We start from the raw sequence: 12,620 nt of genomic DNA, 5'->3' as shown, positions 1-12,620 counted from the left end.
GGCAGGATCTCTTGAGCACAAAAGATGGAGGCTGCAGTAAGCCAAGACTGCACCAATGCACTCCAGCCTGGGCATTGGGAGGGAGACCCTGTCGAGAAAGAGAGAGAGAGAGTAAGGAAAGGAAAGGTAAAGGAAAGGAAAGGAAAGAAGAAAGAGAGAAAGAGAAAGAAAGAAAAAAAAAAGAAAGAGGAGAAATGGATCATGTATGGAGCAGTCTCCCCAGTGAGGTCGACGGCATGGAACTAGACCCTTACAGAGGAAAAGGCATACTTCTCCCATTTTAGCTGCCTGTAAATGCAGTTTTGTTTAGAGTGCACTAATAGTGTCTCGTTAATAGAGTTTATTTTCTCTATAAAGTAGGACGCAAAGTCATCTGCTGCAAAGGGGGAATTGTGGGTTTGGAGGCTTCTACGAGTCATTAAAGGAACATTGCTAGGAAGACTGAGGACCTACATTCCTACATTCAGCTGCACTCTCCCCTACTAGATGTGTATCTGATCTCTGAAAATCACTCCTTTTGGTTGAAAAGACTCATCCCAGGCGGGCGCGATGACTCATGCCTATAATCCCAGCACTCTGAGGGGCCGCACAGGCGATCACCTGAGGTCAAGAGTTTGAGACCATCCTGGCCAACATGGTGAAACCTCATCTCTACTAAAAATACAAGAATTAGCTGGGCTTGATGGCACAGGACTGTAATCCCAGCTACTCGGGGGGCTGAGGCAGGAGAATCGCTTGAACCTGGGAGGCAGAGGCTGCAGTGAACCAAGATCACGCCATTGCACTCCAGCCTGGGCAACGGAGTGAAACTCTGTCTCAAAAAAAAAAAAAAAAAAAAGAAAGAAAGAAAAGACTCATCCCTTCTGGGGCCCCTGGCCCCTGGATGTCTGTAAAGTCTACTCCTTCTATATCATGAACTTGAGAATACGTGTCTATTCCATCTCCTAAAGCCTCAGGAAACCCATGCACCTGTTTTCCTGAAGCCCTTCTTGGACCCCCAGCATCCTGGAAACCTAAATCCTGCAATATAAGAAGCAGCTCCTGGCCAGGCGCGGTGGCTCATGCCTATAATCCCAGCACTTTGGGAGGCCGAGGGGGTGGATCACAAGGTCAGGAGTTCAAGACTCAGCCTGGCCAAGATGGTGAAAACCCGTCTCTACTAAAAATACAAAAAATTAGCTGGGCGTGGTGGCAGGCGCCTGCAATCCCAGCTACTTGGGAGGCTGAGGCAGGAGAATCGCTTGACCTCGCAGGGCGGAGGTTGCAGTGAGCTGAGATCTCGCCACTGCACTCCAGCCTGGGCGATAGAGTGAGAAAAAAAAAAAGCAGCAGCAGCAGCTCCTATTCTGTCCCCTGAACCCAGCAAAAGCTTCTTTTTCTCAGAATCTGCCATTAATGATTTCCCTGAGTCCTAGATTTCGAGATTCTCCAGTTCCTCTGATATTACAATCTGGCAAGACGTTTGGACAAATAGGACATATTTTTGGTTAAGTATCTGTTGACGTTTCTATAGAAGTTTGTTCTACCATTCTTGATGCTTTTCTGTAGGTTTGAAAATTTTCAAAATAAAATAACCAAGACTCTGCCATATTCTTTTTCTTTCTTTTTTTTTTTTTTTTTTTTTTTGAGACGGAGTCTGGCTTGTCGCCCAGCGTGCGGAGCCTGAGCTGGCGCAATCTTGGCTAATCTTGGCTCACTGCAAGCTCCCCTCCCAGGTTCACACCATGCTCCTGCCTCAGCCTCCCGAGTAGCTGGGACTACAGGCGCCCGCCACCATGCCTGGCTAATTTTTTGTATTTTTAGTAGAGACGGAGTTTCACTGTGTTAGCCAGGATGGTCTCAATCTCCTGACTTCGTGTTCCACCCGCCTGGGCCTCCCAAAGTGCTGGGATTACAGGCGTGAGCCACCGCGCCCCGCCCATATTCTTTTACAAACCAAATCAGCTTGGGGTACTATTTCCCCAGGTGAAGATTCTTGACACCTCTTAAGAAGAGGAAGACATTCCTTGGAGCCACCAGTGGCACCCAGGAACAAAACCAAACTCACTTAGCCCTAGGATCTCCCTTAGAGAAACAGAAACTGTGCATGCCAGGAGACAGAAGGCTGCTTGGTGGATGGGCTGTGATCAGCATCCGCCCTTCCAGCTGCCCTTTGACTCAAGCACAAGCACTTCATCTTTTTGCTGTCTCCCGCGAAACCCCACTGCCACAATAGTTACCTTCTGCTCTAGTAAGAAATGTCATAAAGGCTTCCTGGCTGGGAGGACCAAGAGTCAATTTGGCGTTCAGCTGGGCGTTGCCCAGTCTCCTTGGCTGGTTCTCACTCTGTTGTGTGGTCCAGTCTGCTAGCTGTTCACTCACCTTCCTGCTGACTTACTGCCTTGCCTCATCTGTCCTGGCCCTTTAGTTCCTGGAAAGTCCTTGGCTCCTGACTGTTATCTGACCTTCGACCTGCTCCCTCTCTTGATTCACCTTCAGATTTCTGCCTGCCTGATTTCAACCACTTCCTTGAACTACGCACATATTCCTGATATTAAAGCACTGATCACGACATTCACCCACTTCTTTGGGTCTGACCAGCCCTCAGCACCCCTTGAGTTGTGTGCACCCAGCCTCTCTCCAGTCTTGTGAAATGTGGCATTCACAGATAGTCCAGCCCTGCAGAGCTCACTTAAGCTATCATGTATGCTTGTAACATCGGCATTTGAACAAACCCGACATTCACAGATTTGGTTCTGAAACTCCCTGACCTTTATCTCACACCTGGTTCTGTGTACATCTTTTGTGACTCCATGTGCTGCGACACCAGGCGTTTTTATCCTCCTCCCCTTGTTCAGACTTTCCAGCCCCACCCCCCACTTCCTAAGAGGGGCTAGAGGTTACGTTGGTCACCAGTGGCCAATGACTTAATCAATCATGCCCATATAATGAAGTTTCCGTAAAATCCCAAAAGAGGAGAAAGTAAAAGAATTTTTAAAAAAGAATTTAAAAAAAAAGGTTGATAGAGCTTCCAGATGGCCAAACACATGCAGGTTCCTGTGTAACCGCCCAACAGGTTCACCTTGCCCACTGCCTAGACAGAGCCAATTTCTCAAGACAGGGGAATTACCAAAGAGAAAGAGTAATTCACACAGAGCCAGCTGTGTGCAAGACCAGAGTTTTATTCTCACTCAAATCAGTCTCCACATCTTGTGTCAGAAGTGATCTGTGGTGTGAGAGCATAGTAGGAGAAACTGCGTTTGTTTTCTCCTATCTTGTCAGGGGTATAGGAATGGAGTACATTTTCTATTTCCCAGGCCAGGGGTTAAGCTCACTAACATACAATGAGCAGCTACAAAATGATTTTTTAAAAATCAACAACCCAATAAAAAAGTTGGCAAAGTATAGGTAGGAATGAACGGTTTACGAAAAACAAAATACAAACGGCTCTAAAACATATAAAAGACATTCAACCTCGGCCGGGCGCGGTGGCCCACGCCTGTAATCCCAGCACTTTGGGAGGCTAAGACAAGTGGATCACAAGGTTAGGAGACCAAGACCATCCTAGTCAACACGGTGAAACCCCGTCTCTACTAAAAATACAAAAATTAGCCGGCCATGGAGGCAGGTGCCTGTAATCCCAGCTACTCAGAAGGCTGAGGCAGGAGAATTGCTTGAACCCGGGAGGCGGAGGCTGCAGTGAGCCGAGATCGCACCACTGCACTCCAGCCTGGGCAACAGAGTGAGACTCCGTCTCAAAAGAAAAAAAAAAAGAAAAGAAAAAGATATTCAGCCTCATAAAATATGAATGCCAGTTAAACTACACTGAAACATTGCTTTCACCTATCAAATTGGCAAAAATCTGAGAGCTTGGTAACATACCCTGTAACTAAGGCCATCAAAAAACAGACCCATTCACACATTGTTGGTGGAAATGTAAATTGGTCAAATGCCTGTGGCAATTTAGCAGCGTCTATCAAAATTATAATGCATGTACATTTGTTCCAGCAGTCCCACTACTAGACATTTATTTTATGAATATTGTCACATAAGTGTGAAATGATCAGGGATAAATTTATCTATTCCAATATTGTTTATTAGAGGGTATTCTGAGTATATTCAATATTTGATAAAGTAAATTTTAAAATAATTTAATAAAAACCATTTTATTAAAATATTTTATTGTGGTAAGAACACTTAACATGAGCTCTACCTTCTTGACAAATGTTTTAAGTGCATTACGCATTATTATTGACTAGAAGAAAACTCTGTTTTTGAAATAATAAAGGAAAGAAATTGTTAGAAATACCCTAGAGAAAGATTCTGGAGTGAATCCTCAAAACACTGTCATTTTGTAACTCCAGCTCTCCATCTGGGTCTGCAGAGTTTTAAAATGCACTCCCCACAAAAGCCTGAGGGCTGAACGAGAAGCTACTTCTCCAAAAGCCCGTGTCCCTCAACAAACAAGCTCGCCCCCTGTGGCAAGGCACGCCCTCTGGTTTTACTGCTTATGCAGAGCTGTTGCTTAATTGACAGATGGTGCCACTGTGAAAATACAGCCACGTGGGAGAGAAATAAATCAATAAGAAAGAAGACTGAAACACTCTCTCCAGATTCTTTTTTATTCCAGTGAATGCGAATCAGAGTTTTCTAATAAAAATCAAGTTAAAAAAAATTTATGGCAGGTGTGCTACATATTGAGTGGTTTCAGGAAAATATCAGAACTGGCTGTGGCTAAAATGAAAAACATTTTACAGGCTATTTGTCAAAGCTGGTCACCCCCGAGCCTGGCCAACACAGTGAAACCCTGTCTCTACCAAAACAAACAAACAAACAAACAAACAAACAAACAAATATGAGCCGGGCGTGGTGGTGCGCAGCCTGTAATCCCAGCTACTCAGGAGGCTGAGGCAGGAGAATCACTTCAACTTGGGAGGTGAGATTGCAGTGAGCCAAGATGGCACCACTGCACTCCAGCCTGCTGGGTGACAAAGTGAGACTCCGTTTCCAAAACAAAAACAGCTGGTCACCTCGATCTTTATCGCAATGAAGAAAAGACAAGACATTTTTTAACAGCCTTCATCCCCCTAATTAGCTTTTTTTTTTATTATGCAGTTAATTTGAAAGCTTTATTTAAAGGTAAATTGAGTGGATCAGTGTGGAAAGGTAAGTCGATACACAGCAGATTAAAGATAACAAAAAGAAACAAGTGACCTATATTTTCAGAACATTTCCAGAATGATCGTTTGTTTTGTTTGATCAGTGCTAGAGAAAGAAGTGGCTGGAAGTTGGCAAAAGAACAAGTGGGAAACTGTAAAACGGCCTGTCTGAAATCTGGTGTGTTTTTTTTTTTGTGGTTATTTGGGCCAGGCTGACTTCTCGTTGCCAGCACTTCTCACATCAAGCACCCGGTCCACCACAAATATGCACATCTCGTCACATGCCAGTGACATCATATGCCCTCCAGTGGGTAAGCTTTCTTCACTTTGTCTAAATCTTTTGGAATTACAGCAACCAATTGACTGGATGTGACAGTTTCTATAATTTTTCATCGAGTGACTGAAAAAAAAACCCTGACGTTTGAAAAGAGCCACTTTTAAAAAGTTGTAAACAAGCGTGAAGAGGCTCTCCCGGGTCATTAGCTGATTTTAGTTTGCAAAATGCATTCCCTGGAGACTTTCTAAGAAACTACTGTGCTTAATACCAAACTCATAAAAGCTAGAAATTAGCTTTGTTTAAAATGGCCATTTTCAATCGTCTAAAGCCAGGATTGCTGTAATTTATGAAAATATCTGTATAAAGAATTTGTTAAGATATTATGGAATAATACATGAAAATAATATATAGTTACAGATATACTAAGCTCAACAGTACCAACAGGCTAGCTCCAAATTTCCCCCAAAATCTAAAGTTTTCCCCTTTTCGTACATGAAGTTGGAAAAGAAACTAAAAATAGAGTTTTATTTTACTGAGAGGCAACCAAGATTTTACTATTTTTTTCTTACTTCTGGAATATTCCATTTAATATTGGCAAAATGCATATTTCATAACAAAAGGAGAAACAAAAGAAAATTATCATGAAAATAATGCCTACATGAAGTTAAAATGCTCCCTTCTAAAACACTTTGTACCTGTTTATTCCCTCTCATAAAGCAAGCTTTATTTCAGGAAAACCACACTCAGCTGCATCTCTCTGTGCCTAGGAGGGCTGGGTTGTCAATGTCAGGGAGGAGAAGAAAACCCAAGACAGGTTGAGCTGAGGTCAGGTACTTGGAGGTGCCAAAGCCTGGTACAAAGTAGAAAAGCAGATTTAAGGATGGCCTGAGGTCAGAAAATGAGTCAAGAGCCAGATACACCAAGTTCAAACCAGGACAAGCCAAAAACCAGAGCCTTTGTGACAAATCTAAGAACAAATGAGACAGGGGTATATGAATAGGCAAGTTAAATGAGACTAAGAAGCACATCAAATGGGTGTAGCTAAATCTACACAGACACTTTGTTCAGTGGCAGGACCTCTTCCTCCACCCGCAGGCTTTCAGCAGTCTTAAAGGAGCAGTATTCTGAAAATATTATGGAAGAGACCAAAACAACTAATATAAGATGAAGACTTGGTTGTGCAAAAATGCACCACCACTACAATCCCCAAAAGGAAGGTCTACAAGGAGCACACAAGGTAAAGATTGCCATTGCTATTGTTAGAACAATAAATTATATGTGACTATTATTTAGCACCCTTGAACACACAAAATAAGACTGATGTAACATTTAGCCCATAACGTATTCATCCAAAACATTTCTTGAGTACTTACAGCCAGGCACTGTGCTGAAAGCTGGGGATAAAAAGTTAAACAAAATGTAGACTGTGCTCTCAAGAAATTCACAGAGAAAGAGGAAAGAAGCGATTTCAATACAGTATAATAAGTACATTGCAAGGGAGAAATCATGGGGTGTTAAGATAGAAGGACGATGAAAGTTTCCAAAGGAGAGGAAGTCTAAGCTGAGAACTGAAGGAGTGACGCAGAACTGGCGGGAGAACTTCTCTCCTTTATGTTTAATTACTGTCCAGAGCCATGGAGAATTTAGAGACAACACAAAAAAGACAATTAAATGAATGAAGGCCTCAAAAATATGAGCATCTGCAGGGAGTGAAAGCAGTAGCATGGTCTGATCTTGAGTACTGTTAAAAGTAGAATTTTCAAAATGTTAAACAACACGTATACAGAAGAGCATATGTCAAGGTTATTTTTAGCTCGTTAATGAGGGAACAAACAGAATGTCAAAATGATTCAAAGGCAGATACAAGAAACGAATGTACATATTTTCTATCAAAGAGAAGAAAGCTAGAATAAAATTATTAAATACTAAAACTCATCAGTGTTCTACAGAGCAATAAACTATCATCTTTAGGGTTTTTTTCTCTAGTGAACAGAAATAACTGGCAATATTATTAGACAAAAATAATTTTTATTATATCAATTTATTACATATTAACATCTAACTTTTGTTGTAAAAATGCCTGGGCCCTGTTCATTAGCTAATAGGAAGTTAAATCAAATTGCATTTGCCAGGAGAGTCAGGTGATCCTTACACAGGCTTGTTAAGTGTACCCCTTGCCTAACAATAAAAGTCATGCCACCATTTTTTTGGCTACCTTCTATGCATTGGATCATTTTGTTTAGTAATCTCCAAAAATGTTTAGCCTCTGAAACGTACTTAGTACGAAGAGATCCCGCAAGGAGAGTTGTGACCTTCCTCAGTCTCCACAAACAAATAGACTAAACGTTACAGGAAAATAGATTTCTTCTATCTGATTCTAAGGTGTAAGGATGATAAGAACCACCCACATTCTGGCTGGGTGCGGTGGCTCACGTCTGTTATCCCAGCACTTTGGGAGGCCGAGTCGGGTGGATCACCTGACGTCAGGAGTTCGAGACCAGCCTGGCCAACGTGGCGAAACCCCGTGTCTACTAAAAACTACAAAAAAATTAGCTGGGCATAGTGCTGGGCGCCTGTAATCCCAGCTACTCGGGGGCTGATGCAGGAGAATCGCTTGAACCTGGGAGGCGGAGGTTGCAGTGAGCTGAGATTGCGCCACTGCACTCCAGCCAGGGTGACAAGAGCGAAACTCCATCTCAAAAAAAACAAAAAAAAGAAAGAAAGGAACACCCACATTCCAAGCAGTGTTGTTACACTGTTTTTCTCATTTAATCATCCACCAATCCCATGCAGTAGGTGTGACCACATTGAATTTGTATACTTGAGGAAACAAAGGGTCACAGAAATAAAATAACTTGCCCAAATATAAATTTAAAAGCTATTTGAAAAGGCAGGTTGGCAGTATCAATCCGAATTTAAAACATGCATATCCTCTGACCCAATTCATTCGTTAGAATCTATCCTAAAGAAAGGTTTACTGCTGGGTACAATGGCTCACGCCTGGGGTCCCTGGGAGGCTGAGGCCAAAGGATTGCTTGAGCCCGGAAGTTCAAGGCTGCAGTGAGCTAGGGTGGTGCCACCGTACTCCAGCCTCGGCAAGAAAGCAAAACCCTGTATTAGCAAAAGAACAGGAAAGAAGGAAGGAAGAAAGGGTGACAACTGTAAGTCATCATATCTTATGATATGGTTAAATAAATTAGAATATATCCACATTATGGGATATTAAGCCATATTAAAAATGAGTTAGATAAATCCATACTTACCTCCAAGATATACTGTTCAGCAAAAGAAGCAACTTTCATGATAATATGTACATGTAAACAAAAATATGCTCTAAAAGCTGGAAAGGATGTAGCTCAACTGTTAACCGTGGTTACCTCAGGCAAGGGGGGGGCGTGGGGGAAGCAGGGGAAGGTAAGGGTGGGAGGAGGAGAGGTTTGTATTTCACGCTATAGTCGTATATTTCTAGAACCATTTTTGATGGCAATGTATTACTGACATAATTGTTTAAATAATGAATGATATGGGTTGCAGAAGGATAACTTGCTGGAGATTACCCAAGCAGTAAAAGCAATTTACACTGGGATTCAAACTCAGGTCTGACTAATTTTTTTTTTTTTTTTTTTTTCAGAGACGGAGTCTTGCAGTCACCCAGGCTGGAGTGCAGAGGCATGATCTCGGCTCACTGCAGTCTCCACCTCCCAGGTTCAAGCAATTCTCCTGCCTCAGCCTCTCGAGTAGCTGGGATTACAGGCGGCTGCCACCACGCCTGGCTAATTTTTGTCTTTTTAGTAGAGATGGGGTTTCGCCATGTTGGCCAGGCTGGTCTCAAACTCCTGACCTCGTGATCCACCCACCTCGGCCTCCCAAAGTGCTGGGATTACGGGCATGAGCCACCGCGCCTGCCCAGGTCTGACTAATTTTTAAAACGGTAGCCTTTGCAAATTATCATTTACCTCACTAATCATCCAGAACTGCATTTGCTACAGGAATGTTCCTGAGGACGTGTTTGCCACATCTGTCGGGAAGAGAATTTCTTTAGAGTTAAGGGGTGGGGACCTGCTTTGTTTCTCCTAAGACACTGGTATGGTTTGTTTGTTTTTTCCTCCAGGACAATGAGAATTCCATACCAAAATATATCTGCTTTTCATCTTGATCAGCAAGAAACTCAGAGTCGAATCTACCACCTATCTCTTATAATCTGGTTTCACAGTAGGTCCTCAGTCTGAGGAACAAACTAGAAGTGAGTGAAAGTAAAGTCCAAGTCCACGTCAAAATATGACTGCCGAGTCAGGCTCAGCCTATTAGACCATGTCTCCTCAGTTCCCTCGGAAAACGTCAGGAGCCATACTAACAGCAAATTCTCAAGCTTGAGTATGCTTAAGAAACACCTGAGATTAATCATTGAAAATACAGATTCCTGGCCAGACACAGTGGCTCACGCCTGTAATCCCAGAACTCTGGGAGGCTGAGGCGGGTGGATCACGAGGTCAAGAGATCGAGATCATCCTGGCCAATATGGTGAAACCCCATCTCTACTAAAAATACAAAAATTAGCCATTCATGGTGGTGTGCGCCTGTAGTCCCAGCTACTTGGGGAGGCTGAGGCAGGAGAATCGCTTGAACCTAGGAGATGGAGGTTGCAGTGAGCCAAGATCACGCCACTGCACTCCAGCCTGGTGACAGAGTGAGACTCTGTCTCAAAAAAAAAAAAAAAAAAATACAGATTCCCAAGATGTACCCCCACTAAAACACTTGGACATGAATGTTCCTGATAGAAAAAACAATGGAAAAACCCTAAATGTCCATCAAGAGATAAACAGACAAACTATGATACAGTCATAGAGTGGAATACTATAAAACACAGCAACAATAAAATGGAAAAAACGACTGATACACACCCAACAACACAGATGAGTCTCACAAACATTGTGCCTCCCCATGATGGCTTTCCTACAGTGACAACTCTTATCTGGATGGGTAGGATCCTGTATGTGCCTGGGTCCCCATCCACCAGTGCTGACTTAGTTCCTGCTGCTGCTGAATGTCCAAACTGCCAGCCACAATGTGGCCCTACCCTTTGAAGGGACCAATCACTTTATAGCAGTTTGGCTACATGAGACCCCTTCTATCCTGGGAAAGACAGAAATTCAACTTGCCTAGGTGACACAAATTCCAGACGTGGATTTTTCTTTCCAGTCCTCTATGGCTTAGGGAAGCACTACTATTGTGAAATGAAATCTCTCATGACAAAGTAGAACCAAAGGTCCTACCTTACAGCAAAGAAGCTGTAGCGACGGTACATCACCTGAGATCCACTTACCAAAGGAGCTGCAGCAATGGTACATGACCTGAGATCCACTGGTCTCTCACAAACCACATCTAGAAGCCACTGGCCTCATAAAGCAATAGAATAGCCTCTTAAAGATATGGCCATTTGGCCGGGCGCGGTGGCTCAAGCCTGTAATCCCAGCACTTTGGGAGGCCGAGACGGATGGATCACGAGCTCAGGAGATCGAGACCATCCTGGCCTACACGGTGAAACCCTGCCTCTACTAAAAAACACAAAAGACTAGCCAGGCGAGATGGCAGGCCCCTGTAGTCCCAGCTACTCGGGAGGCTGAGGCAGGAGAATGGCGTAAACCCGGGAGGCGGAGCTTGCAGTGAGCTGAGATCCGGCCACTGCACTCCAGCCTGGGCAACGGAGCAAGAGTCCATCTCAAAAAAAAAAAAAAAAAAAGATATGGCCATTTAAGAGGCTGTTTAATGGCTTCCGAAAGCAGTGGATGCTTTCTTCAAGCTGGGGCACCAGCTTGAAGATGACACCTTGCAAGGGTGGGGGATATCATCCTCCATGATGTGCTACATATCCTAAATCAACAAGCATTCTATGTTCCTGTGGTCTTGGTAGGTAGAATGCATGGTTCTAGGAACCAAGGGGCAAAAATAGGAGTGGCCCCACTTACCATCACCCCCAGTCACCCACTTGAGGAATCTGTGCTTCCTACCCTACAAATTTAAGCATTGTGAATCTTGAAGTCCTTATACCAGTGGTGGTAACACTTCTGCCTGGGGACACATTCAGAATTTCACTGAACTTTAAGCCATGGCTGCTGCCTGGTCGCTTTAGAGTCCTCATGCTAAGAGACCAGCAGACAAGGAAAGGAGTCATCATATTAGCAGGGAAATTTGCCTCTGAGCATCAGTAGAAAGTAGGTAGGTAGGTAGGTCTGCTGCTACATACATGTGCCATATATTTGGCACTCAGGTAATCCACCGGAACAGCTCTTGGCATACCCATGCCATGTTTTAAATGTAAATGGACAAGCAGAGAAGACATGGCCTGAGATAAGCAAGGTAACCAGAGGCTTACACATTTCAGGGGTGACCATAAGAATTACTTAACTGGGCAAGCCTCATAGAATGGCAGGAATGTTACTCAAGGGAAAGAGAAATCTAGAATGAGTAGCAGAGGAGGGGAAGGAGGAGTATCAGCTACAGCCTTGAGGTCAGCTATAGCAGCAGGTACTCTAGTTCATCCCACTAACTCTTCCCTTGTAAGTTCTTTAGGGAACCGGACCAACCAGAATCCTAGATAAGCTGTTTCCAGATAAGACAAACTTCCTACTGTATAGGAAGTTAATGGAGCCAAGTCACTCAAGCGGTGGACTGTAGTGGACACTGTGGAGCTCACCCAGGTTCCCTCTGCAGGACCATGCATCTATCCTCTAGCTGCTTCAAATATAAGCTGCTAAAGTCTTCCATCTCTGTTCCTTATTGGGCATTGCTATTAGCCACAGGAAACTGCCTTATTCAACATTGCCATCTCTTCTCAGGGCAGCCCATGCCAAAAGTGTGACTGGCTTATAGCTATCAGTCTTTTAAAAACTGAAAGTGGGCCAGGCCTGGTAGCTCACGTCTGTAATCCCAGCACTTTGGGAGCCAAGGCAGGCAGATCATGAGGTCAGAAGATCGAGACCACCCTGGCTAACACAGTGAAACCCCTCTCTCCAAAAAAAAAAAAAAAAAAAAAAAAAAAAAAAATTAACCAGACATGGTGGTGGGTGCCTGTAGTCCCACCTACTCAGGAGGCTGAGGCAGGAAAATGGCATGAACCTGGGAGGCGGAGCTTACAGTGAGCTGAGATCACCCCACCGCACTGTAGCCTGGGCACCACAGGGAGACTCCTTCTCAAAAAAACAAAA

The sequence above is a fragment of the Rhinopithecus bieti genome, unplaced genomic scaffold, assembly GCF_001698545.2.
Source record: "Rhinopithecus bieti isolate Rb0 unplaced genomic scaffold, ASM169854v2 scaffold_64120, whole genome shotgun sequence".
NCBI classification, from domain to species: Eukaryota; Metazoa; Chordata; class Mammalia; order Primates; family Cercopithecidae; genus Rhinopithecus; species Rhinopithecus bieti.
The sequence above is the reverse complement of the archived record's forward strand: the minus strand, read 5'-3'. Positions refer to the sequence as shown.